Genomic DNA, 26,870 nt, shown 5'->3' with positions numbered 1-26,870 from the left:
GATTCATATTTTGCTTGTTTTTTACAGGTACCTGCAGATACCAGCCCTTGCCTCTAGAGACCTGTGCATTGCTTCCTGAATTTATCGCCACATGTGTTTCTAGCCAGATTACAGTTTTATATGTCTCTTACAGGTACCTGTGCATACCACCCTCTTTTGCTAATGTTTATGCACTTTTGATATCATACAGAAAACAGAAATAACTGAAAAAAACATTTCAATGAAAATTATTTTACTTAAAATACTCTGACAATTGACATGACATCATATTTCAGCATTTTGTTTTTATCATTAAACATATCACCATTAAACATATCACCATTCTCATAACTTTGTAGAATTCATGTATTCATAGAACCCTTCTTTTCTTCCTGAATAGCTAGTTTGTCTTTCATGGCTAGTGGAAAATTCTTTCATGAAAGCAATTTACACAAACATCACGTGCAAACAAGTAAAATCAAACATTATAGGGGCAATTTTACATTTTAGGCACTGATTTACAGTGCCGGCACTTTAACTGATGTTTTCTATATTCATTCTCATCCCATGTGCCTACCTTGGCTTTGTTTACAAGTTTTCTAGTAAATCAAATATGTGCTTCAGTAAATATCATTTAAATCATTTTCTTTTAAATAAGTCGAAAATAAGGAAGTTTCTTCCTTCCCCACCCTTTGTATATGTCATCCACAACGCATGGTCCTGTAAAAAGAGATGGTAAACCTGGTAGCTTTCAATTTTCTGTGTGGTTTTACTACAGTAGTTACTGTTTAACATCCCCACCCACGTTTTTAGTTTGTTTAGTAAATCGATCTGATGGTAGGCAGCTCTGTCGCCATTAAGTAAAGGTAATATTCTATAGCATATGGCAGCGTCTCTTCCACTGAATGCTAGAAAATACAGAAAGAGAAAGCAGCTCCGTTAGTAAGGAACTTAATTTTTCAGCATTGAATCGACCTGGTGATACTTTACTATCAAAGGAATGAAACTGTGATCTGAGGATTCAGAAGCAGACCTGAAAAAGGTAAGTTACAATGAAACAATGTTATACTAAATAAAATATAAACTATCCACTTATGCTCTGGAATTTATTATAATTCCTAATCTGATACAGAAAAAGCAGCATGGATATTTGCAAGTGCTACTCTGAAACAATTCCGTACAAAGCTTGTTTTCAGACAGTTTCGTATTGTGTTGGGTCACATGACATCCCTATCACTGAGTTCTAAATCCCCGAGTTTGTGGTCAGTTGTGTTCCCTGTGCTTACTGCTTGCTTTGTATATACAGAACAAAAAATGTTGTGATATTTATTACATTAAAATGCAACACAAACTCTGTTAAATTAAATGAATGCATTAAATAAGGAAATGAAATTGTTCTAATAATATGAGACATTAATACAGAGCAAAACTCAATATGGAAGGTGGGTGAAATGATTCTGTCATGCATACCTGCAAAATACCCGTTTGATAATTGATTTACTATGTCTACGTGATCTCAAACATTTATCTATGGTTAAGCAAGTACTTAAAAATGTGTTGCAAGATTTCTGCATTTTATTCTGAACAAACTGGAATTTGACTGGATTTTGGGTGAGCGGTAGATCTTTCGGATTCTGTAACTCTGAAGTGCCAAAGGGACATATTATGAACAAACAAGCCAGACTACAACTAAGCATATTCATTTGTTTTGTGATTCAGAGCTCTGTCCATGGTGCCAAATAAAGAGATAATTGATGGGGATTAAAATATGGTTGATGGCTAGGGGACAGCCACTAAATGTTGATTTTAATCACATATCAAATGAGAAGTGACCACTAGAAGGAAAATAGGAGGAGCAGTAAAAACATATCTTTATATATGATATATTTAATAAATATGTAAATATAGCTTTATTTGTTTATTACTCCTCTTTTATCCTCTATTGGTAAATTTTTCTCATTAGATCTGTCAATCAGTATACATGAAAATATATACATATTATTTATATTTTTCAGCACACTGACTGGCCCACTTTCATGCCTTTTTGATTTGTCCGAATAATTTTCAAATATTTTGCATGGACATTATTGTGGACTATATGGATAACTACCGGACAAAGTGATTAAGCAAATAACTTTTTTTTACTGTGCACAAGTCATATGCTTTCAAAGATTTGTCATATATTGTGATGCTCCTTAGTTTTCTATAAAAATGTTTGTCTTTGAAGCAAAAATATCTCTCTATCTCTCTGTCTCTCTGTCTTTCTGTCTCCCTGTCTATATATTTGTCTGCCTTTATGTCTCTCTGTAAATTAGAAAATTGACCATGTCCCCACTGGTTCTTCCTGTTTTTTCCTCTGGTGTTAGATAAACAAACGTCTATATCTACATTTAAATTTGCTATCGCAGTGCAGTAAAATTATTATTTTTTTGTTAAAGTGGGTGTATGTTACTGACTTTAGCACTTTGGGCTCACATTTGGAGCGGTTGATTATTAGATTGAAGATTTAAAAGGTGTTGACATTTTGTATGTATTATATAGTAAACTGGTACTCTGCAGCTACTTGGTTGGTAAATAGACTTCATAGAATATTCTAGAGTTTTAACCAAAGTGAATTCTTACAGTCTTTTATAAAAAAAAAACATATTTTAGGAAGGCAGAATGTAGTTCGGCTCAGCCGAATTTTGATACAGAAAAATATTTGGGAAGGCAATTTGGACAGCCAAATCAACAGGAAAATTGTCCTGCAAACAATTGCTACAATATTGTCAAACCTAATGACTATGCAATATGAGGCATTTCTGCAATGTTCCCAAACTTAAATTATTATATATCTGAGTTAAAAGAAAGTTAGTGGGCAACTGACCACCTACTCATCTCACGAAAAAAGCTTTTCCACACATCTAGTCTGTAGTGTCAGTGACTGTCCCTTAGTGTGGAAAAAACTGTGTCCTATCAGCTTCTCCCAAATGTGTTTACGGAGGTAAGACGCATTGAAGGGACTATCTTCCTGCTGAAAATTAATCACATGGGAAGTACATATTGAAGAGGAATGACCTGTTTTAATGTAGAATTTATACCCAACACGTAGAATGAAAATCCTCCAGAAGAATAGAGACAGATAAACTGGTCTTTAGAATTGCCAGATAGATAAAATAAAACAAATGGAATGTCAGAACAAGGTAAGGTCAAGGGAAGCCAGAAATGCACAAATACGAGGGACAGAGCCAAGTCAAGGGAACAAGAAAAGCAGAGTAGTAGTATTTTGGTCAATACCAAAATACAATAAACAGACAAAGGAATGCCTGCCCTACTGGAACAGTAGAAACTCTAGGAACCACAGCAGGGCACTGTGGCTTGAGCAGACCAAGATTTTATATATTTGGGAGCGTGGTTAGCATAAGCACACCCTCAAAAGATGAGAGTATGTACATCATAAAAAACGTGCAGGCGCACAGTGGCCTGCATTCACGTGGCCTCAAGCTGCGTGGGGATAGCGGTCTGCTGAATTGGAGCAACCGCTGATCTGCGGACTGTCATGGAAAGTACAGGAGAGCTGACAATCAGCTGCTTAATGGGCTTCCCTTCAATCATGAAAAAGGGAGCTCCTCCTACAGTGATCAGCTGGGTAATAAGTCTAGGGATTTTGTTAGGCTTCTGTTTTGACATGCCCCTGGCGTAAAATCCAACAAAATATTCAACAGTGAGCTGACAGACAAATCCTTGGGACAATGTAAACTTGGAGGCTGTCTGTCCCTGTCACCTAGGATCACTTATGTAGTAGTTTTATTGGAAAATCAGGAAAAACACGCACTGTTTCAATCTCAACCTGAGATATGTTTTAAGGTTAAAACAAATCTCAGTTGATTGATTTTCCTATAAAACTGCTACATAAGTATTCCTGGGTGCCTAGACTACATTTATTGTTTTACCACTGGAGTGGGGTTAGCCAGCCCCAGATCTGGAAACACCAGGACCAGATAAGAGAGCAAATTCCTCCTTTTGTTTGTTCATTGACCCTGTCATCTAGTGACACTAGGATCAGCATGCTCTACCTAGGGGTAGTGAGCAGTGTTGTAGGAGGCACTACTGAACTGACCCGTCTCTACCATTCTAAATTTGTGTGAATGCCAAAATGGGAGTAGCTAGGCCAGAGGAACTTTTTTTAACAACACACTCCCTCAAAAAAAAAAAAAAAATTCACCAACTATATATTGGTAACCTAGTGTTGCACTTGGATCATTGACAAAACAACAATCTCTTACTCAAAGTTGTTTCAAGTACCCATGGCAATGGCTATTTAGCTACATACAACAGCAAGCTAAACCTAGTCTCATACTCAAATCAATGACCCATGCTTTCTACCACAAAGGCACAGCAAGGGTAAAACAAATTGTATAACAGTTGGTCTGTCTTCTTCAGTAACAGCAGTCAGTGTTTGGAAAAATCCTGCTGGAAGTATAGATAGTTTTATTTCTTCACCTTTTTTCCCCTCTATTGGTCAATTGTCACTTGATCAAATTACCATATACTGACTGTCCCCTAACCATCAATCACCTTTTTTTCAAGTCTCATGATTGGACAGGAGATCCAGTTCACATAATTGGGCAAATCTCTTGTCCATCATGGGAAACTAAGCTGTTTTTTTGCTCCCCACTTTAAAAAGCAAAAAATAGCTTCTTCTTTGTTCCATCACACTGTTCCTGGTGCCTGGAACAGCACTCCAAATAAGGAACCAAAAACAGCATGTTCGGGCTTGTGCAAATTGGTTTCCCTGAGATTCTGGCACATTTCCAAAAAAATTGAATTTTTGGTCAATCACTCAACCGCTCAGAATTCACTAAATTGCAGTTTGACATAAAACTAATCTCTAAGAGTACCAGTAACCCATACAGTATGTAAATGACAATATATATATTTCAGCTAAATATCCAGAAAATACACCTGTGCAAACCTGCTGCTGATCAAATATCACAAATCCATATAATATCAATTCCGACCCAGGGACTGCTTTGTCTCAGTATTATTCCTCCGCCTGACAATGCTTGAAACTAGATGATCTGCCACCAAGTCTTGTCAATCCCTCAGCCATCACCAGTGATAGCTGCAGGGAAATTAGCACTTTCTAAAAACATTTTTTTTTTTATTCTTTATTTTTGTTGTGCGTTGCAGAATACACAAAGCAACAAAGACATTGCATAGTAAAACATGAATGATTGTTAGCAAGAGTATTTTATGACTGTCTGAAATACTGCACAATTTTATAGTTATAATGCTAGGTAACAAGGCTTGGTAGCCAACAAAGATGGTTGATAGTATAAATAAATGTTACACAAATGTTACACAGTGCATGGAAATGGGGACAAATGATGATATATAAAGCATGTCCTATGCACCGGTGGGGGTTACAGCGATAGCTAAACTCAGATGCTTAGGAAGCCTGAGAGAGTCATCAGGTTATTAGTGCCAATGGGGGTATGTAATTAAGCTACGGCACACATTATATGCGATTAGATTTACTGAGTAAAGTAAAAGGAATAATAGAGCAAGTGTTGCTATGGAGGTTGCCTGTAGCTTAATGAGCCGATGCCCTTAGAGGGAGAGGCACAGCCACTGGGCCACCAGAGTCCAGCAAGCTTGAGCAGAGCGCTCCAACGACCCTTAGCCACAGCCTGTTCTGATACAGTGTTTCCTGGGGTACTAAACCACCTTAAATGACAATAGCAAATATGCCTGGCTAGACAAACTATGTTTAACAGTAGCAGAGTTTGAGGCATGGTAGGGTGCCTGAAAGTGAGTATACGTTAAAGTAATTATGAAAGCGGGGTACAATACATGTTTGTGGGACACGAGTATATGATAGGAAAAGAAAACAGATAAATCGCCGGGTATCTAAAAACATTTTTAAAGCTTTATTGAACATGTTTCAGCATTACAAATAAATATGTTAGGCACAGTGCGTTAACACAGTGATGTATCAGAAGAGAATATTATTACAATTGACTGAATTTGTTGTACAACCGATATGTTAGATTGGACACATTGACCTAGGTATTCGTAACATTAAACATGCTTGTTTTCGGTATCGTCCAGCTTTGTAATTGTTGTTTCTCTGAAAAACAAGTCAGTGCTATGTATAGTACTGTGTGGAAATTAGCACTTTCTATGGCGGATCCTGCAGTTTCACAGGATCCTCAATAGATCTCAATGTACTCTTCTGCATGCGCAGCTGAAACACCAGGAGCAAAAGAGGAGTGACAGGAAGACGATGGCGGCACAGGCAAGGGACAAGTTCAGGTAAGTTAAACTCACCTTTGCCTGCCCGTTGGCTATCGGACCCTCAGCGGTGATGTAACCAAATTATGCAAATTCCCTAGACTGTGACAGATCTGCTTTAAGGAGAATGTTTAAGCACTGCAACATTTTGTCAACTTTTGAAAATGATGTGGTGCAAGTTGCATATTATTACTATAGGATTACTATATGATTAACACAATACACAATTGTATTTAAAGTACACAATTGTATAGAGTGTTATAAATATGCCATACATTAAATAATTAAAAATATATACCTATACTTCATATGTGTCTTCAAGCAAATGGCACATATCAAGTAAAAAAAATAAAAAAAAAATAACCGTGCAAAAAGAACTATAATATGTATTGGATACAATTACTTCCACTGACGTTAAAAAAAAAAAAACAGCTTTTTAAAATTTTTGCATGTGCAAAAACTTATGGCTCTCTCTGGCTTCTGGTTAAGTTGAATAGGTAAAGCAGCTGGAAAAATAATTTGTAATAGTGCTAGCTATCTCATTTTAGAGTTATTTTTTCTTAAATACAACACAAAGCCACAAGCAATGCCAAGAAGAGCTGAGCTCTGGTTATTTCAAGAATCAGATAATACGTTTCAGGTGTAATCAATGTGCATAAAAACAGATTGGTAAAGTCTATTGTTCACCTGAAAATAAGGATAGGTTTATGGAAATACCATAAGATAACACCATAAATAGGAAAAAAGTTTGCATGAACCAGCCTTGGATTCCATCCAGCAGACAGTTTTTCAACAAATAAGTAATATTGCATTCAAACATATTTTTCTCATTAAATTAGACCTATCAGATGTTCTATGAAATTGAACAATTTGTGTGAAGAAAAGGTTGTAAATATGTGTTTGTGTGTTTGTGTGTGTGTATGTGTATGTTTGCACGTGATGTTGTGTATATACACTATGTCCCACAGTAGTTTTTCGTCTATATGTGTTGCCTATTCTATGGTCCTGATCTCATGCTTGCTAATACATTCCTCTATCTCCTCTATAGTTCCTCACTGTCACTTTCTATTATGCAGTATTGTATCAAATTCTTCTACTAGATAGCTGGCTTGTTAAAAGAAGACTGTATGTGGATTTTTTTTTGTAAATATTTGAACAAAATTATGCATTGTTATCCTGATACTGTTCTTAATCATATATTAAGCCTGTCAGTACTTGTCAGAAGACACCTTTCTGGGCATACATGAGTTGGCACGGAGGAAGTTAATACACCAGTTTTTTGTTTTGTTTTTTGTTTTTATTTTCAGGCAACAAGTCATTTGAATTTTCCTTCTAGCGACAGATTTCTTCTTGCAGTAAGTTATTATATTTTACTGCCAATCTGCTGGCATACAATTTCAATTTGTAGTGCAAAGCATTTAGCTCATAAAAGCTCATTTGCTTTTCTCTCTTTGCTCTACCGCTGGTCTTCATCTGCCTTAAAGAGGAACTCTAAAGGCTGCCCCCACCTTCCTCCTTTCTTGGACAGGACCCTTTGTACATCAATGGGGTTAAGATTTACTGCACGTGCAACTATGTTTCTTCTATGTTCAATAAGGTCATAATTTTTCTATATAGCTATGCTCTTTATGAGTTAATTGCATGACAGTCAGAAAGAAAGACACATATACATGAGGAACAAAAACTAACTAGAGTAGCTTAATATTAACAGTATTCACATGTAAAACAAACAAAATATACTAAATATCAAATTTTCTGCAGTAATTTTGGTCTAAATTATAAGATAAACAAAATCATCTATTTAGGTTTAATTCTCTATATTTTTTACATTATGCAATGATGAAACAGAAGATTTGAAGTAGTTTTTCCCCAAAGTAGCTTATGAATTCTTCAGTCAATAATTCACCAACAAACGTCAATCTATTCAAATTGGTCTGCAGTCTGCTATACGTGTGTAAATAGGTTGAAGAGTGCAGGTGTGACCAGGATCCATAATAACCTGAAGAAAGAGAGAACATCTGATTTTCTTCATTTAAGGTTTATATAGAAATGAAATTACAAGAGGAGTGAACTTATTGGAGAACAATAACAATACAGGAGAACAATAGGAGTGAACTTATTTTTCAGGACAATTGTTAAAAACTTAAACAATTTTTATCTTGCAACAAACTCTACCTACAGGAATTAATTATCTTTTAATTTAACCTACAGAGCCTCTCTAGGTTTTCTGTTTCAATTTCATACAATAATAAATCTTGCCACTATGGAATTGTCAATGTAAAGTGGGCTGTACCTACAAAAAGACGCAGCAGTGTTTCACTTATAGAACCAAATACACACTTAATGCACACCTTTTTTTGGTAAATAAAGTTTCCAAAATGTGATTGGGCATTAGATTTGATTGCCCATTACATTCAAAATTTTCCTGCGAATTGAATTCACACAGACAAATTCACGAAGGCAAATTTCGTTCCTGAAAGAAAGCTTAAGAAAGAATAGACTTAACATGTAACACTACAATTTAAATACCATTGATGTTACTAAGGTACCGTATATACTCGAGTATGAGCCGAGTTTTTAAGCACATTTTTTGTGCTGAAAAACCCCAACGCGACTTATACTCGAGTCACTGTTTGTATTATGGCAATACATGCAGCCACGAGACTTACTCTGGGATCTGACAGGGGAGCTGACCGGACCGGCGCGGAGGAGGAGGGAGCTGACAGGAGCTGCAGGAGAGGTAAGTGCTTCCTGCCAGCCCCCTCCACTGAACTGCCAATGCCACTGGACCACCAGGGAGTGAGAGCCCCCCTCCCTGCCATGTATGAAGCAGGGAGGAGGGATGAAAAAAAAAATATTTATAAAATAATAATAAAAATATTATTAAAATAATTGAAAGAAAATAATAATAAAGATGCCCACACCCCCACCAAGGCTCTGAAACACACACACCCACACTGCACTCATACACACACACACTGCACTCATACACACACAATGCATTCATACACACACACACTGCACTCATACACACACTGCACTCATACACACACTGCACTCATACACACACACTGCACTCATACACACACACTGCACTCATACACACACACTGCATTCATACACACACACTGCATTCATACACACACTGCACTCATACACACACTGCACTCATTCATACACTCACTGCACTCATACACACACACTGCATTCATACACACACACTGCATTCATACACACACACTGCACTCATACACACACACACTGCACTCATACACACACACACTGCACTCACACACACACACACTGGACTCATACACACACACACACTGCATTCATACACACACTGCACTCATATACACACTGCACTCATACACACACTGCATTCATACACACACACACACTGCATTCATACACACACACACTGCACTCATACACACACTGCACTTATACACACACTGCACTCATACACACACACTGCACTCATACACACATTGCACTCATACACACACACTGCATTCATACACACACTGCACTCATACACACACTGCACTCATACACACACTGCACTCATATACACACACTGCATTCATACACACACTGCATTCACACACACACACTGCATTCATTATATACACACACTGTAAATAAATATTCAATGAATATAATTTTTTTAGGATCTAATTTTATTTAGAAATTTACCAGTAGCTGCTGCATTTCCCAGCCTAGTCTTATACTCGAGTCAATAAGTTTTCCCAGTTTTTTGGGGGTAAAATTAGGGGCCTCGGCTTATATTCGGGTCGGCTTATACTCGAGTATATACGGTATATGGCGATAAACATTTTCATTGTAGCACAATGTTGTATAGTAGCATTACATTCACCAGCAAAAACATTTTTCAGCTTCCAGCTTTCAAAAATTGGGGTGCGCATTCGATTCGAGTAAATACGGTATGTTTTAAATAAACGTAATTTCCTTTGCAATTGTTCCACTTATGCTTGTAGACTCCCTGTATGGGTTGTTCAGTTTATCAATTTATCCATGAGAGGTTCTGTTTTAGTTTTGATAATACAATTTCATTCTAACAATTACCAATGTTTCCAGTTTCAAAATAAACAAAATGTGGATATTATGACTGGAGTTGACTTACTAAAGTGTTTCAAGTGTGGTATCCATCATTGATTAACAAATATAAGTAACACAAAACTTTCTGCTCTACTTGAGTTAAGAGCATGTTTGGGTGTGAAGTTTGCAGATCAAGTGCTGTATGCAATGTCACCGGCTCTTCAAACAAAAGAAAAAATATGGTTCACAAATTCCAAATATGTAGATCACTTGACAACCACCTTGTTGAGAGAGGTTTGCCGTGAATGTGTATATTGCAGACATTCATGTTTTTTTTTCTAAAAAGCTAATTATGTTAAGGTAAAACACAAATGTTCACAAATTAACAAATTCACAATTTCACAAATTCACAAATTCACAAAAACACAAATTCAAAAATTGAATTACAGGTTGAAATTTGTTTTTCATCTTATCAAATAGCAGAATGCTCAATGCATCAGTCTATTGTGAGGATGATTTAAAATATTTTTTTTTTCTTATCGAAGCAAAATAATACATTTTAAAATAACTTTACCTTTACTACATTACTTTCATTCATTTATTCTCTTAAATGAAATGTACCCACTTCCAATTAACTAATATCGTATCCAAGAAACAATACCAGGGAACAGGATTTATGCTTGCCTTAATCTTAATAAAGCTTTAGATTTTTAAGATATATATTTTTTTCAAACTCCACAGTAATTCCTTACTACAACCAATGAAATTTTGTATTTTATCATATACATTGTTACATATTACATAGCTCACAAATTAGCGGGACAGTTCCAGCCAATCAGATGGCACTTCAGGGTTAAAGTTTGCACTGTCATTGTATTGCCAGTACTGATTTCCATATGATACATGTTTATATTGGATAACTGTCAGTAGTTGACATTTAATTGGGTAACACTAACAAGGAAAGGTTAAGGAAAACTCCCAGTTGAATGCTTCCGAATAATATGGTGAGAGCTTTGTCGTAGGCAGATTTGAGGGCAAATATAACCATCCCACTAATTTCCTGACCCATTTCTTTATTTCATTAGATGGATGGTGTGCAAGTAATGTGCCTGTTTTTTTTTTTTAAACAAGCCACCTGGAATACTGTGACTCCCCCACATGTCTCTGTATCACCATCTGCTCTGTAACAAAGCATCAGAGAAAAAGATGCTTTTGACAAAATATTAAAGCAGAATATGACAATTCTGTCACATAAACGCCTTCCATCTTTTCATTACTCTAGAGTTTGTAGGTAGCAGGTGCCTGGATGTGAGCTCATATACAGGCAGTTTCCTACCAACCATGAATTATAGACAGGGTGTGATAGAAGTTATGTTGGAGGCTGCATGCATGCATTGACAGTGTGTTAGTTGTGTGCATGATCAATGTTGTGCAGAGTGATGGAAGCTAGGTGTGCAGCGGATATTTAACCAAGTATAGGAGTTATGTGTGGGGCAACATATGTGCTGTGAGAATTGTGTGTTTGTGAATGCATGCTGGATGTGAGTTGGGGTTGTAAGTGTATCATTGTATGAAATATACATATGTTTGCATAAAGATCATATATGTAGGGGTTTATGCAGATGTATAGTTTTATCACCCTACCGCCCATATCAATTACTATCTTTTTTCTTGCCTATTGGTCAAGTTGGGTTAGTATATGGTCTGCACTTCTAGATGATGCAGTGGTGCTTGTTCTGGTCCTGCTACCTACATGAATCAGGGTGCTTGTTGATAGATTGCCAGCCAGCAGTGCTATGATTTACTCAGAAGCTCTTGACCACAAGGGTGTACTGGCAGAGATAAACAATTGGTGCACACCATATGCATCAGTAAGGAGCACTTTGCTAGTCAAGGTGATTGAATGAGTCTTTGCTGCCCTATGAAACGGAAACTCCCACCCTTCAAGTCGATACACCAAGCAAATGACTAGACAAAGGGTTCTGCAAAGTCTGACCCTCCAGATGTTGCTGAACTACAACTCTCATGATTCTTTGAATAAAACAGAAAGCCAGAGAATCATTGGGGTTGTAGTTCAGCAACATCTGGAGGGATAGAGTTTGGAGCACCCAGCACTAGAGATTAGTCAGCTTACAATTATAGAAAGCTGGCTAGATTTCCAACAAAACTGAGTTGAATTATTATTGTTATACTGTGTAATTTGGCCAGTATAATCATATTTAGAATAGTATTTGGAGTTTGTTTTCCAAGTCAGATATTTCACCCAACGTAAAAAAAAAAAAAAAGGAATTATTAGACAAGTCAATGTAAATAGACCCCAAATTTAAATAATGAATTTATGTAAGGGTGCCAGTAAAAATTTCAGACACAAAGGGGTTGAAGAATATCTATGTTGTGCCTTTGAAAAAAAAAAAAGGAAAAACAAATATTTCTAACATACCGTGAATTAAAAATTACAGTATGTATTATTACCCATACCTCTGCAAAAAAAACTAGACTGGGAAATTCACATAATATTATTTTTTAGCTAACTATAATAGTGTATCCTATATTTTGCAGCTGCAATGCTTTGTTTGAAGTATTTGCTTATAATTGAACATGTTTATGTATGTGTATATAATTTATCTTTTTCTTAATCTGGTTTGATTCAGGCATGTGTAATTTATTTGGTAATGATACATTAATAGCTGTTGCTACTTAGCAATTTTACTAAACAGATACACGTTAAGATCATAGGGTTCCATTTAGTGCATATTGCCAGCAAAAAAAGACTTTGAATTAATCTTGTTGTTTAGTGCTATCCACTCCAGCAGCTTTTATACTGGTTAAATATATCCACCACCTGCTAAAATGTTCTCCTTAGAAAAATATGCAAGAAAAATCTAGAATCCATTCAATGCTCTACTGAGGTCTAGCACCAAAAAATATTTTCTATGTTCTGAACTCAAAACATATGCAAACTGTTTGCTGTCATTCATCCAGAGCTGCAAAAATATTGAAAAGGCGCAGACATGTGCTGCTCTCTACTGCAACATTTGAACAAACACTCAAAAAAACTAAATACAAACTGTAATATATTATATTAGACCCCAATTGGTACTTTCTGCACTAAATGGCATGTTATACCCTTAAGGATGGAGCCAATTGTACAAGTTCTGATCAAAACAAAACCTAGATTTTTATTTTTATTATTTTTTTAATTTTTGATGTTAACATACAGTTATATAATAAATGCCACAACAAAATAAATCAACAAATAATCACAAAATATATGCGATTAAAAAACATATTAGTATCATTTCAAATTCCAAAAACGTCTTTACATTATATCTGAGTTATATAACCGTAGTGAGCCTTTTTTAAACTCATTTTAAAAAAGAAAGAAAAGAAAAAAGAAAAATAAGAAGCATAGCGTTTATTGGGGTTCATGGTTAAATAGGTAACCTGTACAGTATTTATATATCTTTTCTTCAGAGCCTATAATTCCTAAGTTAAATATATCAAGCTTTAAGCGGCACTGTCACGACAAACTTACCTTTTTCCTGTTGTTTCCTCTTCTCTTCCTCTCTTAGAATCTGTTCTTCTATTCTTTATTCCTGATCTAGTTTTCTTTAAAACATAAGACAAAGTAGGAACTACTGACTTTCTTTGACCAAAGAAGGAGCTTAAGTCAGCTGAATTTCCTGTGGTCAAAGGAACTTCCCACAATGCTTCATTCACTGTTCCCGAACATCCTGTAATATAAACATGGCTTCAGCAAACTGACTGAATTTCATGCAAACCGAATGCTCACAGTTTGTTCATTTGTGTTCGCATTAAATTCAGCGATTATGTTTGGTTTGGAATTTCATTTGGAAAATGAAATTCCGATCCGATTAGTGCATCATGCAGCCGTTTAGTAGATAACTCCCTAATTCCCACAATATTATGTAGTTATCTACTAAAAAGGTGAAAATTGTAGCTGCTTGTAGATCCCCAAATCTAGTCAAGTGCCCCATGGTGGAGCACCTATTAAAATAATTAACAAAGGGGACATAGTGTCCCCCTCTGTCTCCCAACCGGGCCCCTTAAATGGGGGCTATTAAACTAAACTGGGAACCTAGTGTCCCACCCTCGTCCCCCACCAATTAGTGATGGGTGGGGGCCTTAAGTGACAAAAGGGGGAGTTGGGGCAGGAGGGATATGTTAATTTCCCTTATACTAATATGGGGGTCATATTGGCCCCCATAGAGTAAGGGGGGAAATAGGAGGGGGTTAGGAAGTGGTAGTGAGCACAGCTCCCCATTGCTTCTGTTTTTACATATTAGAAGGAGGCAGCCATGAGCCGGTAGCTCCCTTCTTGTAATAAACTAAAGGAACGTAGACCGAATTTAACTTTTCGTTCATTAAATGAACAAATAGCTGAAATCCCCATCCGAATTTCGGAAAATATCGAATGCCCAAGTATTCCACTGGGCATGCTCGGGAATTTCTCAGTGATATCTGGGCAGACATCTGGGCAGATGATGTGTGCCACAGTACCTTCACCTGCCTACACTAAGATAGCTGCATCTAGGACCTAGTGCCGACCCCCCCCAAAAAAAAAAAAAGAATTAAAAAAAATGGTAGATTAAAGGACCTATGGGCATTTGGTGGTAACTAGGGGGAGAATAAAATCCAGTGGAGTCAGGAAGGTGTTAAAAAAAATAGATGCAGCCATGACAGTGCCGCTTTAAATTTATACCAAATAGAGCAACAAAACCGGAGAAAAATACTGAACACTAATTTATAGGGTTAAAAAAAAAATGTCTCCACTATTAATTTAAATAAGTCATGAGCTATTGATTTATTTAATAACTTTGAAATTTCAAATGCTTACTATTATGAGCTCAAAATATATAATAAGAAAAAGAAAAGAAAAAGAGGAAAAACAGCAAATAACAAATTGTCAATAATAATTAATAATTAATAGTTAAAAATTATCTCATCTAAATTTCCCTTTGGAGAAATAAGAATACGTAGCAGCGCTTTCCCCCATCTTATACCCATTCCTCCTGTTTTGATAAAATAAGGATTGAGGCAAATGTACAAGTTCTAAAAAACAAAACCTAGAATTTGAGATATATGTCTTTTCAACCATAATTGACTTTCTTCGTATTAAGTGTATACTTATTGCATATAATTTTGTTCAGGAGAATCAGGGCTTTTTATTTAAAATATTTATATATGAAACATAATTTAATATGAATAAAATCTAAAAAAAGTTTGAGAAATTAAGAAATCTTGTTTTTCAAGTTCTGCATGGCATTTTAACTGTGAATGTCATAAAACTGTTACCTTTCACTGCAATAAAATACACATATTTGTGTTCAGAAATGTCTCACAAGTACAACAGTACTACCCATATATAGGTTTTGTGGTGTTTTGGAAACTTACATGGTCAAATTTACAGATTTTCCCTTTTCAGTTTTTACACATTGAAATTAGCCCGATTGTTTTTCTAGGCCTTTTTTGCCTTTGTTGCCTTTGAGACAAGCAGCCAGTTATGGCATACCATTTGAAAAAGTAGACAACCCAGAGTATTCAAAATAGGGTATTAACGTTCATATTTTCTTTTTAATTTTTCATACAAAACTGCACTTTCACTGATGATATCATCATGGGAGAGACTAGTTAACGCTATTTAAAGTACTAATTTTCTCTAGCCAATAACCGTATCCAACCCTCCACTCCACACTTTCTGAACTAATTCTTCAACCAACTTATTAATATTTCCTATGTTATGCATCTTATGTTATGTTTACATATACTATACTATAATAATTATGTCATCACGAGGACCCAGGCAGGCCCTCTTGCAGCAAATATTGCCTGTGTCATCAAGCAGTCCCCCTGATCGTGATTGCCGGGTAAGGTAAGTTGAGGCTAAAGGGTCCTATTATTCTTAAGGGGAGCTGCTAACTTTTACTTTTTTACTGGTTAGTGACCCTTTGCATTATCGTCTGCCACTAACATATAAAGATTAACACCAGCACATCGCAGCAAAGAGGTTAAGAACAATGACATCTCTATTTCTTCACTTAAAACATTTTTTTTTCTTATTGGCCAGTTGCTATATGCGTGTTACTACTTACCCACAGAGTGACGTGCATGCCCGTATGTGTCTTTTTTTTGCTTTGCCAGCTAGACGCTAATATGAGATTGGCTGGTATCTGTAGCAACAGCTGTTATTAGTGATAAGCTACAAACGTATATCTACAAGGTTGTAAACCTGGTGGTATTTTCTAACCACTACAAGCTACCGGCTGTTGTTAATACTGACAGCTTACAACTTCTATTTAACAAACCTTTAGAATGAAAATTATCCTCATATCTTCTAGTGGAGCAATCCCTGGTGCTCTGTTGCTTTGAGAGCAAATACGATTGGTCCATCACAAAAAATGGAGGATTTTGATGTCAATTCAGAGAAGCAACAAAAGAGATTTTCCAGGTTATTTACTAAAGTGAAAATTTAAGGTGAATTCAAAGTGAATTTCAAATTTATAGCCAAAATAGCTGAAATGGAAAAAAAATCTCTTAGTCAGCTATGCTTTCAGTTTGGCTATTCTAGTCTTTGAAATTTACTTTGAATTCACCTTGAATCCTCACTTAAGTAAATAACTATGCTTGTGAAAGGCAGTCCGATTTACTAAAGTGAGCTTTCAAAGAGAATTCAAGGTGCACAGTAACCAAACTATAGAGAATATTTTTTTGTTTGACTTTTTTGACTTTACATGTTGAATTTTCACTTCAGCAAATAATCTTGGTGGTAGATGATTTGATTCATGTGTGGATTTGTCAGTGCAAGAGGTTACATTAAAATCTCTCTCTCTTTCTCTTTCTCTCTCTTTATATATATACTTACAAACGTATATATAAAAATAAAAACATAAATAGAGAAACATATATACTTATATATATATATATCTTTCTCTATAGATAAATAACGTACAAAGTAGCTCTTTATTTGGATAAAAATGTTATCCAAATAAAGAGCTACTTTGTACTTTATGTCTGGTTCCTGTATTACCATCCAGAGGAACACTTTCTGGGGGACCTGCATCTTTTCCAGTACCAACATTGGATGTATGAACATGCCATCATAGTTTAGAGCCGACTGACACGTATTCCAAGTTATCTCTCATTTTATATCTTGTGTATACATATTGTCCTATGATTGTCTTTTACACTTGTACCTTGCAGATATAAATTCAGAAACTACTATATACCATTGTGTGCGCAAACCACCTTTTTCCTTGTACCCAAAAATCTTTCTCTAGTTTCGTTTCTATTTTTACACAAAAGTTTTGTGTTGTTTAAGTAACTAATACAAAAGAGTTCCCATTGTCTAAGTAGTTTAAGTCTATTTCCCTCCAATTCTACTGTGATGATGTGTTCAGAGTGATTTTCATATTTTATATCCTTTGAGGGAAACAACCGCAGATAAAACTGACATTGAGCTTTTAAAATACAATGAGCTGTTTTTTTTAAATTTACATATATTATATTATGGCACATTTTTTACTCAGTGAAGTATTCAAGTGGTTGTATTTAATAATGTATCTCCCTAGAATCTAACCATGTTAAACGAGTAAGAGGTCCTATATAGGGTATCAGTAGGACAGCAACAATGATTGATAGTGTGCAGTGAAACTCTACATAATAGACACGGAGGGAGTGTCACTGTTACTGTACTGCAAGTAAAAGGCAGCCTGTCAGAATTATTTACCTAGTAACACATGCCTGAGAATTCTCATCATATGACTACACAAGACGAGACACTCAAAGAATGAGCAGAAGAATATAAATATTCCATATCTCAACCTAACTACAGGCTTTATAAAGGCTCTGCTGATCTGAAATGTTGTCAGTTAAACCTTTCAACATGTATAGAAGACCCAAGGGATATTATTATGAATTAGATACAACCATTTTTATTCTTAAACCAGTAAGAAATATATGCTATAGTTAAAAGGAACCCATAATCCCAAAAATAACAATTGTTATTTGCATCTATAGGGTCCCTTCTTTCCAACCCTCTACTAACATTTACAATAACTAAGTTAAATAAAGATTAATCACCTTGTTCCCAGTAGGGGGACATCTCTGCTGAAGCCACCTGCTCGCCTTCAAAGTTGTCAGCATTCCTGTTAACATTATCATGATCTTTTCCAATTCATTGCTTCTCATAGAGAATTCAAGCAATGGATTGGAGGTACACATGTGTGGCCAAATACTGCTCTTGTCTAATCAAATGCTGATAGCAGCATTTTATTCCCAGACCATGTTTTTCTCAGTTTGGAGAAGGAATTGCCTTTAGAGGCAGTCAGGAAAACAGCCACTAGAGGTGGATTGAACCCTAAAAAAACTAAACTAAAAAAATGCAGTGTTTTGCAATGACGGGACCACTGCACCCAGATCACTTAATTGAGACAAAGTAGTCTGAATGATTATAGTGTCCCTTTAAATCAAACACATTGCATAGTATTTTGTGAAGCCAGAATTAATGGGATGTCTACTAGAAATTTTATTTAAGAACGATGGCCTTTATCAGGGCCATAAAGCAGATGTTTGACATTGAAAAAATGCTAATATTAATAATGTCCCTGAGCTTCAGGTAGAAGCCTACACACAATAATAAACTGCTTGGTGCCAGATTTAATTTTAAAAAAAAATGTTTACTTTAATTTAATTTATGGCTGTTCGAAAACCCCTCAAAAAGAATTTTAAAAAATGCAATCAACAAAGAAACTGCATAAACCACCTTCTATTCGGGTCATACTAAAGCCTCAAACGTGAATTTGAACGATCACCTGATCGGCCCACTTTTGGATGAATTTCAGTTTGTAACTAAACAAATCTCCAAGATTAAAATCTAATATAGAAAGTAAAAAATCAAAAACAAACACTCCTTTGAAATCGAAGCTCAACAAATCTTGCTTTGAGTTTGTATATTCAGTCATACCACTCCCATAATCCTTATTTGCAATCTGATTTTGGGTGGAAAAGAAAAAAAATGCTTTTGTATGTGTTCTGAAAATGAGATTAAATGCAAAAGCATTTTCTTTTCTTTGCTTTGTAAACAAATCATGTAATTCATCCTCCTGCACATGACCTGATTCCCTGTGACATACGGATAATGTGAAAATTTTCTTCATCTCCTGCCTGACCTTCAATGGAAATAAGTGGCCTTCTATTTTATTTCCTTCCATAATTACTGTATTGATTTTCTGTCCCTTAAAGCAATGTTGTTTAACTAACACGTTATGAATGTGCTTGAAAATAATTGCTTATAATTTTTTTTTTTAAATATCCAGTTTAATTATTATTATTATTAAGATTAATATTATGATTTTGAGAATATGTAAGTATACAGATGTGTATGTGTTTGTGCATGCATTTGTAAGAAACTGACTTGGTCAGTTTATCATCTATATGAAAGATTGTTTGATAGGGAAGCAATATATGTTTTATTTAAATAATATATTCAATGCCACGAACATGAATTGATTCTTAGCATTCTCCAGTTTATTATGTGCTTGAGTTCATTGATCTTGGAGGATCTTAAACAAGATCTTATTGGTTTTCATTTACTATCCAGTTACATATTTGTGACTAACATTTGAATCACCTGTACTCCTAAGAGAGCAATCTAGTGCTAAGAAAGAGCAATCCGACATGAGCTGCAGCAGTGGAAATAGAACATTTGTTGTATTATATTTGACAATAAAATATATGGGAAACGTACTATCAGAAATAAATGTTTCCAGTTTATCTCAAAATACTTACGATACAGAATTGTGTTTGTTCACTTAGTTTATGCAAGCATAGCTGTACATTGGACCTAACCAGATAAATATAACATGAAACTGAAAGTGTTTTTCATGGAGGTAAAAGGCCAGGTCTTAATTCTAAAGGTAGAGTTATGTTAATTCATGAATGTTATGGCCAATTAGCACAGGCGTAGCTAATGTTGCCGTCTCAGATTTTTTACACTGCATTTCCCATGATGCATAGCCAGGAATAAAGGAATTCCTTCCTGGAATTTTCAATGTTTCCTTATCCCATATTTTATGAAAAACATGTCAGTGGGGTCTAAAGAAAAACAATCAAATATAGTGATCTAAGCCATTGTATTTACCTCTATCTTGGAACTAAGCAACTCAATCTTGGCTCCCGGTTAATCATTGTTATAAGTATAGAGAGGAGAAAGTGAAACACTGTTTCTCCTCCTCCAATGCAATGTGTGCTTTGGCTGTCCCTGGACTGAACTGGATTATGATGTCAGTAACTACATTTCTAATATACATTTAATATAATTGATCTATTATTGGCAAAAAGAAAAAAAAAATCACATAAGGAAAAGGTTATAATGAAGTATCGTGCATCGTGAATGAATTGTGTATTTTATTGTATGTGTATGTTGTGTATTTTGGAAAAGTTAAGGGTTGCTTGTCTATAAGGTTTCCTGCCATAGTGTACACGGGTACCTTATCTATGGCTATTATAACACAATCTCTAGCTCATTTTCAAAGTTTTATTCAGCAGGGAATTTTTAGAGAAGTTAAGATAAGGTCCAAATAAACTGAAGCATGTCCTAAGCTAGAAAAGGCCAGGCCGTACTCAGGGCTGACTTTACATCTCAGGTACTTGTAGGAACATAATTCAGAGGTACCTCATACTAGTCCCAAAAAGTTCTGTGTCATTTGTTCCACATCTAATAACTTAGAAATTAACCACAATGCCCTATATTTACCAAAACCTTTAATACATTACAGAATAATGAGATGGTAGGGTGAGAAAAATGGGCAACATAGGTAAAGATTTTATAACCCAAAAAGAAAAGACAAGATTAAGGGATATGAATACAAAAGGTCTTGGGTATAGTAATCAAAAGGTGAAATAGCTGGTTTCTTGTAGTTCGAGTCTTACTAACTATTTAACTGATTAGCTTCAAGCTGCAGCTACAGTTACAAAAACAATTGCCGGATACAGAATATGGCCTTGCATTCTCTTTCCCTCCACATTCTCTGTGGTAGACTCAAACTATGCAAAGTGGAGAAAGTTATTTGAAAATGGTAGCGCGTGAGGTATTATTAGTTTCCAGTGACTGCTGAGACGATCATTCTGATTTGTTCACAGCCTCTAGATGTTAAGGCAGAGTGTTGGTCAAGATAACATGGACATTACTACTACAGAGAGGTTGTAAGTGCTATTTAGGATCTGGTCCATAGTGTTGTAAGAAACTGACAAATGACCAGCTGACCACCTAAGGTTGAAACTTGCCTAATGTTCTGGCTGACATTACATCTATCAAGTGGAAAAGCAATTATGCTGAGTTGGTGACAGGTGAGGCCCTACTAGTTGGCAAGCAGCATTTATTATTTAAGGCCATGGGCAACATCACTATAATTTGTTTTTGGGTGTTGGCAACTTCATGAAATTTACAAGATAGGTGAGCTGTGACAAGTAACGCCCTGACTACTTTGCCACAGGGCAGCATTTGGAGGAGCTAACTATGTTTTTGGCCACAGGGAAATACCTTTGTGACTGAAGATAGGAACTGGATTCTTGGGACTACTATACATTTGCAAAATAATCTGAAATACTTTAGCTCAGGTTGGCTACAGACATACTAAGATAGACCAACCTATGTGTGATGTTCTGAGTGAGGTAATTGTTGTTGGTCCAATGAATGACCTTTATATTTAACCGTTTACCTAACTGTGCACATATCCTCTGCTATAGAGTAAAATATGACACATTGTATTAGTGGAGCACATCACTCTGAATAACTGAATAACAATAATAGTGAGCATTACCTGTTAGTAACTTAGTAACGTATATACAGTAACCTTCATAAAAGAGGAAGCTCAGGCACTTACAACAATATTAGACTAACAGAGTGCTTGGCTTTTGCAATGTATATATACTATACATATATGTATAGTATAGTAAAAAGTAACCAAAATTTACCAAATATCAAGTGTGATCTCAGGTTTAGGAGGCCCAGCAACATATAGCAGAACCGGACTAATAGATTGTGGCGCTTCTAAAATAGAGGAAGTACAATGAAGAATAACCAAATTTGATGTGACATCTGAGTTAGAGGAACCTCAGCAACATACGACCATATTAGAATGGAATGTATGACCTCTGCAATAGAGGAAGCTTTAATAATGTATGACCAAATTTGAGTAAAAGGGTATTTTCACTGTATGAGAGTAATTTATTGTATGTATATATAACTCTCGATAATAATGTAAAAAAACAAAAAGTGGTGCGTTATTCTATGACAATTTTATAGGATACTACCATGACAACAACATATGCATGGTTATAGAAGTTCAGTCTATTCATAATGACAGAGTCTGAACATTCGGTTAGTAAACTAGTGAAAAACCATGGAACTTATTATGAAAGTGTTGCAAAAATGATTGTAAGAAATACCAAGTAATAGCAGCTAATAATGGTAAAATAATTGAAAAGCAGAAAAACATATAGTAATAACAGAAAAAGACTAGATAGAAATGTAGGGACACTGTAGTCACCAAAACAACTTTAGCTTAATGTAGCAATTATGATTTATAGATCATGTCCCTGCAGTCTCACTGCTCAATTCTCTGCAATTTAGGAATTAAATCACTTTGCATATGCACCCTAGCCATTCCTCAGTTGTATGTGACTCAAGCAGCCTTCCTAAACACTTCCTGTAATAAGATATTTCATGTTTAAACTTCCTTTACTGTTCAGACTGCTTACTTTAGAATTTATTTTATCCTCTGCTCTTTTAATAGTCCTCCAGGCCATGCAGTAGCCCCTTGTTTATGATTAAAGTTCATTTTACAGAGCAGGAATGAAAGACTTCTAAAGTAAGCTAAGATCTGATTGAAAATGAAACAATTTATTTTATATGCAGGCTGTGTCAGTCATAGCCAAGGGAAGTGTAACAAGGACTTCACATTAAGGGTTTAAACTCCTAAATGATAGAGAATAGAGCAGTAAGATTGCATGTGCATCATCTACACATCAAAATCACTTAAAGGAACACTATAGGGTCAGGAACACAGGCATGTATTCCTGACCCTATAGTGCAAAACCGACCATTAAGGTTGCTTGCCCCTCCCCCCCCTTACCTCCCTTAAAAGCATGAACAACTCACCTTATTTACAGCGCCGTGCGGGTCTGCCGGCACAGGCCCCGCCCCGCCACAGGCCCCGCCACAGGGAAAGCATTGGAGTGGCTATATTCGGCGAGGGGTGGGGCCAAGCACCATTTTGGCCAATCAGCACCTCCTCATAGAGATGCATTGAATTAATGCATCTCTATGAGGAAAATTCAGCGTCCCCATGCAGAGCGCTCTCCTAGTCACTGAATAAATAAAGGTAATAATTGCCTAAGTGCTTCCTGCGTTAAGTATATATCCAAATAATATCAGGGGTGCACTCACAGGTCTTGTGAAAAAAAATGTGGTTTAATAGAACAAAAAAACTTTGGTTACATCTGATATTATTTGGATATATATATATGGTAATGGAAGGAGTGTTATTGATGAGTACTTAAAGGAGCATTGTGTATAAAAACAGTAAAACATTTAAAATAGTAAAACAACACTGAATGAGCTGGAAACCATACATTTAAAAGAGTAAGTATATTTTTGGCCAATCATTTTTCTTCACATATTGATAAGCCTAGAGATATGGCTGGTTTACATATATTGTGTTAATAGGGTAGTGTTTACTTCAAAGGCATATTATATTTACATCCTCAGCTAAAACAAAGAAAGAAAAGGACATCTTGACACTGTAATACTTAACATACATACTGTAGTCTCTATTTTTAGTCTTTACCAATGCCTATTTTCCCCTTGCAGTAGACTATTCAAATGTCTTTCAGTATAAACATATCAAAATATATAATGAAACAAGACAGTGAACATTTATTTCTACTGGGAAAGAGCATTTTCACTTTACCATTTCTAGCTTATGTCAGCCCAGAAATTAATTGACTTTTGTATTTTATGTTATTATGAACCAATCCAGCCTTTTTTCACACCAATCTCTTCTCACATAGATCATACATATTTTATTATTAGCTTCCCGATACTTATTTGGATGTGTTATATATATTTTCTTATTATTCTCATGTCATTTACAAGGCTGTCAGTCTAGCAAAATAGGTCACCTTTATACTTCAGAGAAACAAAATTGCAGAACTGTGTATGTATTTCACAACTCTATCAAAAAGAATAATTTAATAAATGCACATAATGCTTCTTTTCCAAAAATATTAAATGTATTATTTTGTGTAGTGTAGATCTACATTAATCAATGCAATTGTGATACCAGGAGCTATTAAAATATATTTTTTTACATATACTTTGGATAAAAAAAAATCTATTGTATTTACTTTTAAAAAAAATGCCATTATGATTTGTGACGTAGCTTTTTAAACTGACACTCAAAGATTTGCACCCTGCTATCCTGTACATTATTTTGGCTTGACATAAACGGGATGGAACAAACTCTTACAATCAGGTGTAGTGGTTATGGTACAACAAACATACAAATATAATAAAGAATATACTTACCAATACCCGCCCTCGAGTCCCATTTATAATAGGGCTAGTCCCTCTAGTTCATGGTTGCTCCAATGTGTATCTTCCTTTCTGTTCTTTTTTTTTTTTTTTTTTATAGTACACAAAACATTTGTAGTGTGAGCATATTTTTACAGTAGTTACAGAGAGACAAGAAGTACATGGTTACAGTATTGGTCACATAAGTACAATATGCTGTTACGCGATTACTTGATACAGCGAGTTAGTCAGGTGTAACTGAACAATGTTGCATAGTTTCATTACAGGAGAGTATCGGTTGTACAACTTGAGTAGAACAGCATAGATAGTGCACGATTCAGTAGCCTATCGGTATTGGTATGGTCATGAGGGTGCTACAATGCTTTCCTGTCCCCACTTATTATAACTAGTATTCATTGCACGTGTGAGTGCCACTAATTAAAACGTCGTCCCTGGGTTCGGCTACTGTCGCTAATGGCCAAATATCTAGTTTTGTCAGTGTTAGTCCTTGGGTCCCACTGCGTGGCCAGGCACCCGGTGCCACTCCCGATGTCCCCCCTCCCTCATAGTTCAAACATTAGCAGTGTGAGGATTGTAGTCGGTTGTCGAGTGGGTCCCGAGTGTTGTGAAGGTGTTCCACGGTGCCCATATCTTAGTGAATTTCAAATAGTTTCCCACTTTAGCTTGAGTTATACCTTCTAGTTGTTTTGTGTCTTCTACCCTCTGGATCCATTCCCTAAGCGCATCCATGCCCTATATCTCCATAGGAGATATAGGCTGTTTCCAGTGTTTGGGAATTAGTTGAGTAGCAGCCATAGCCAGATGGTGGAATAGGGCCGTTTTTATTTTCGAAAAGCCCTGGAGGGGTAGGAGGAAGAGGTATTGGTCTGGGGCCATGGAGAATTTGGTGTGGAAGATGTTTTGAATGATGGTATGAATTCTGCTCCAAAAATTTTCTATCTGCGGGCATTGCCACCATATGTGTGCGTGGTGTGCTCCTGATTGGTTGCAATGGTCTCCAGCAATGGTCTGTGGTCGTATTATGTATAATGCGGATTTTCACTGGTCTGAAGTGCCAACGTGTTATGCGTTTAAAATTACTCTCTTGTGCTGTTAACAAAGTGGTGGAATTGTGCGTCGCTTTATGAATGGTTTGCCATTGTGGGTGCGTGAAGTCTACTTTGAGTTCATCTGACCATTTGTTGGTATACCCCGGGAGATTAGGTTCTAATTTCTGTCGGAGTCTTTGCCAAACTTTTAGGGTTGTGTCAACTGTCGGATGGTTGTTGTATTGTCTCGTTGGAGATTTTAAAGGGTCGGGATGAGACCAAGTGCTATTGGGCAGGGGAGTTCTGGAGAGGGTATCCTCAAGGATAACCCATTGTTGGGTTTGTGTGTGTTTTGGTCCATTCATAAATCCTCTGTAAGTGTATTGCCTGGTGATAGTGCTCAACATCAGGGAGGTTTACTCCTCCTCTTTCCTTACTTCTGGTCAGGGTGGCGTGGGCCAAACGGGGTGGCAGGTGTGCCCACAGAAATTTTGTGAATATAGATCTGATTGTGTTGAAGAATGTGCATGGGATGGGGATGGGAATTTGGGGTAGGAGATTCATTTTTATTATATTGATCCTGCATAGCCAACCAAAGCAAGGTTTATGCCACGCCTGGAGGTCCTTGTTGATGGCTGCCATCAGAGGGGGAAAGTTTAGTTCGTAAGTTGAGTCTAAGTTGTTTGGAATGTTAACGCCTAAGTACTTAATGGACCTTGGTACCCAGGTGAACTTGAATTTAGTCTGTAATATTGTGTCAAGGGTTTTTGTGGTGTGGATTGGTAAAAGGTTGCATTTAGTTAGGTTTACCTGAAAGTTGGAGACTTTGCTATGTGTTTCCATTTCCGCCAGTAAATAGGGCAACGTTGAGATCGGGTTTGAGATTGTGAATAATAGGTCATCGGCAAAAG

The 26,870-nt window shown here is 36.1% G+C and overlaps 1 protein-coding gene across 1 annotated transcript in view; it reads left to right on the top strand.

Annotated features, from left to right (window-relative positions):
- The first annotated feature begins 839 nt into the window (after window positions 1-839).
- The window catches only part of HNF4G (hepatocyte nuclear factor 4 gamma), a 112,283-nt gene continuing 86,252 nt past the window's right edge, over window positions 840-26,870 (top strand). Inside the window, exon 1 of the mRNA XM_063450373.1 lies at window positions 840-1,021. The gene's annotated coding sequence lies outside the window, so the exon portion shown is untranslated. The remainder of the gene's footprint in view (window positions 1,022-26,870) is intronic.

Source organism: Pelobates fuscus, chromosome 4 (assembly GCF_036172605.1).
Source record: "Pelobates fuscus isolate aPelFus1 chromosome 4, aPelFus1.pri, whole genome shotgun sequence".
Taxonomy (NCBI): Eukaryota; Metazoa; Chordata; class Amphibia; order Anura; family Pelobatidae; genus Pelobates; species Pelobates fuscus.
This window is presented reverse-complemented; position numbering and strand designations above follow the sequence as displayed.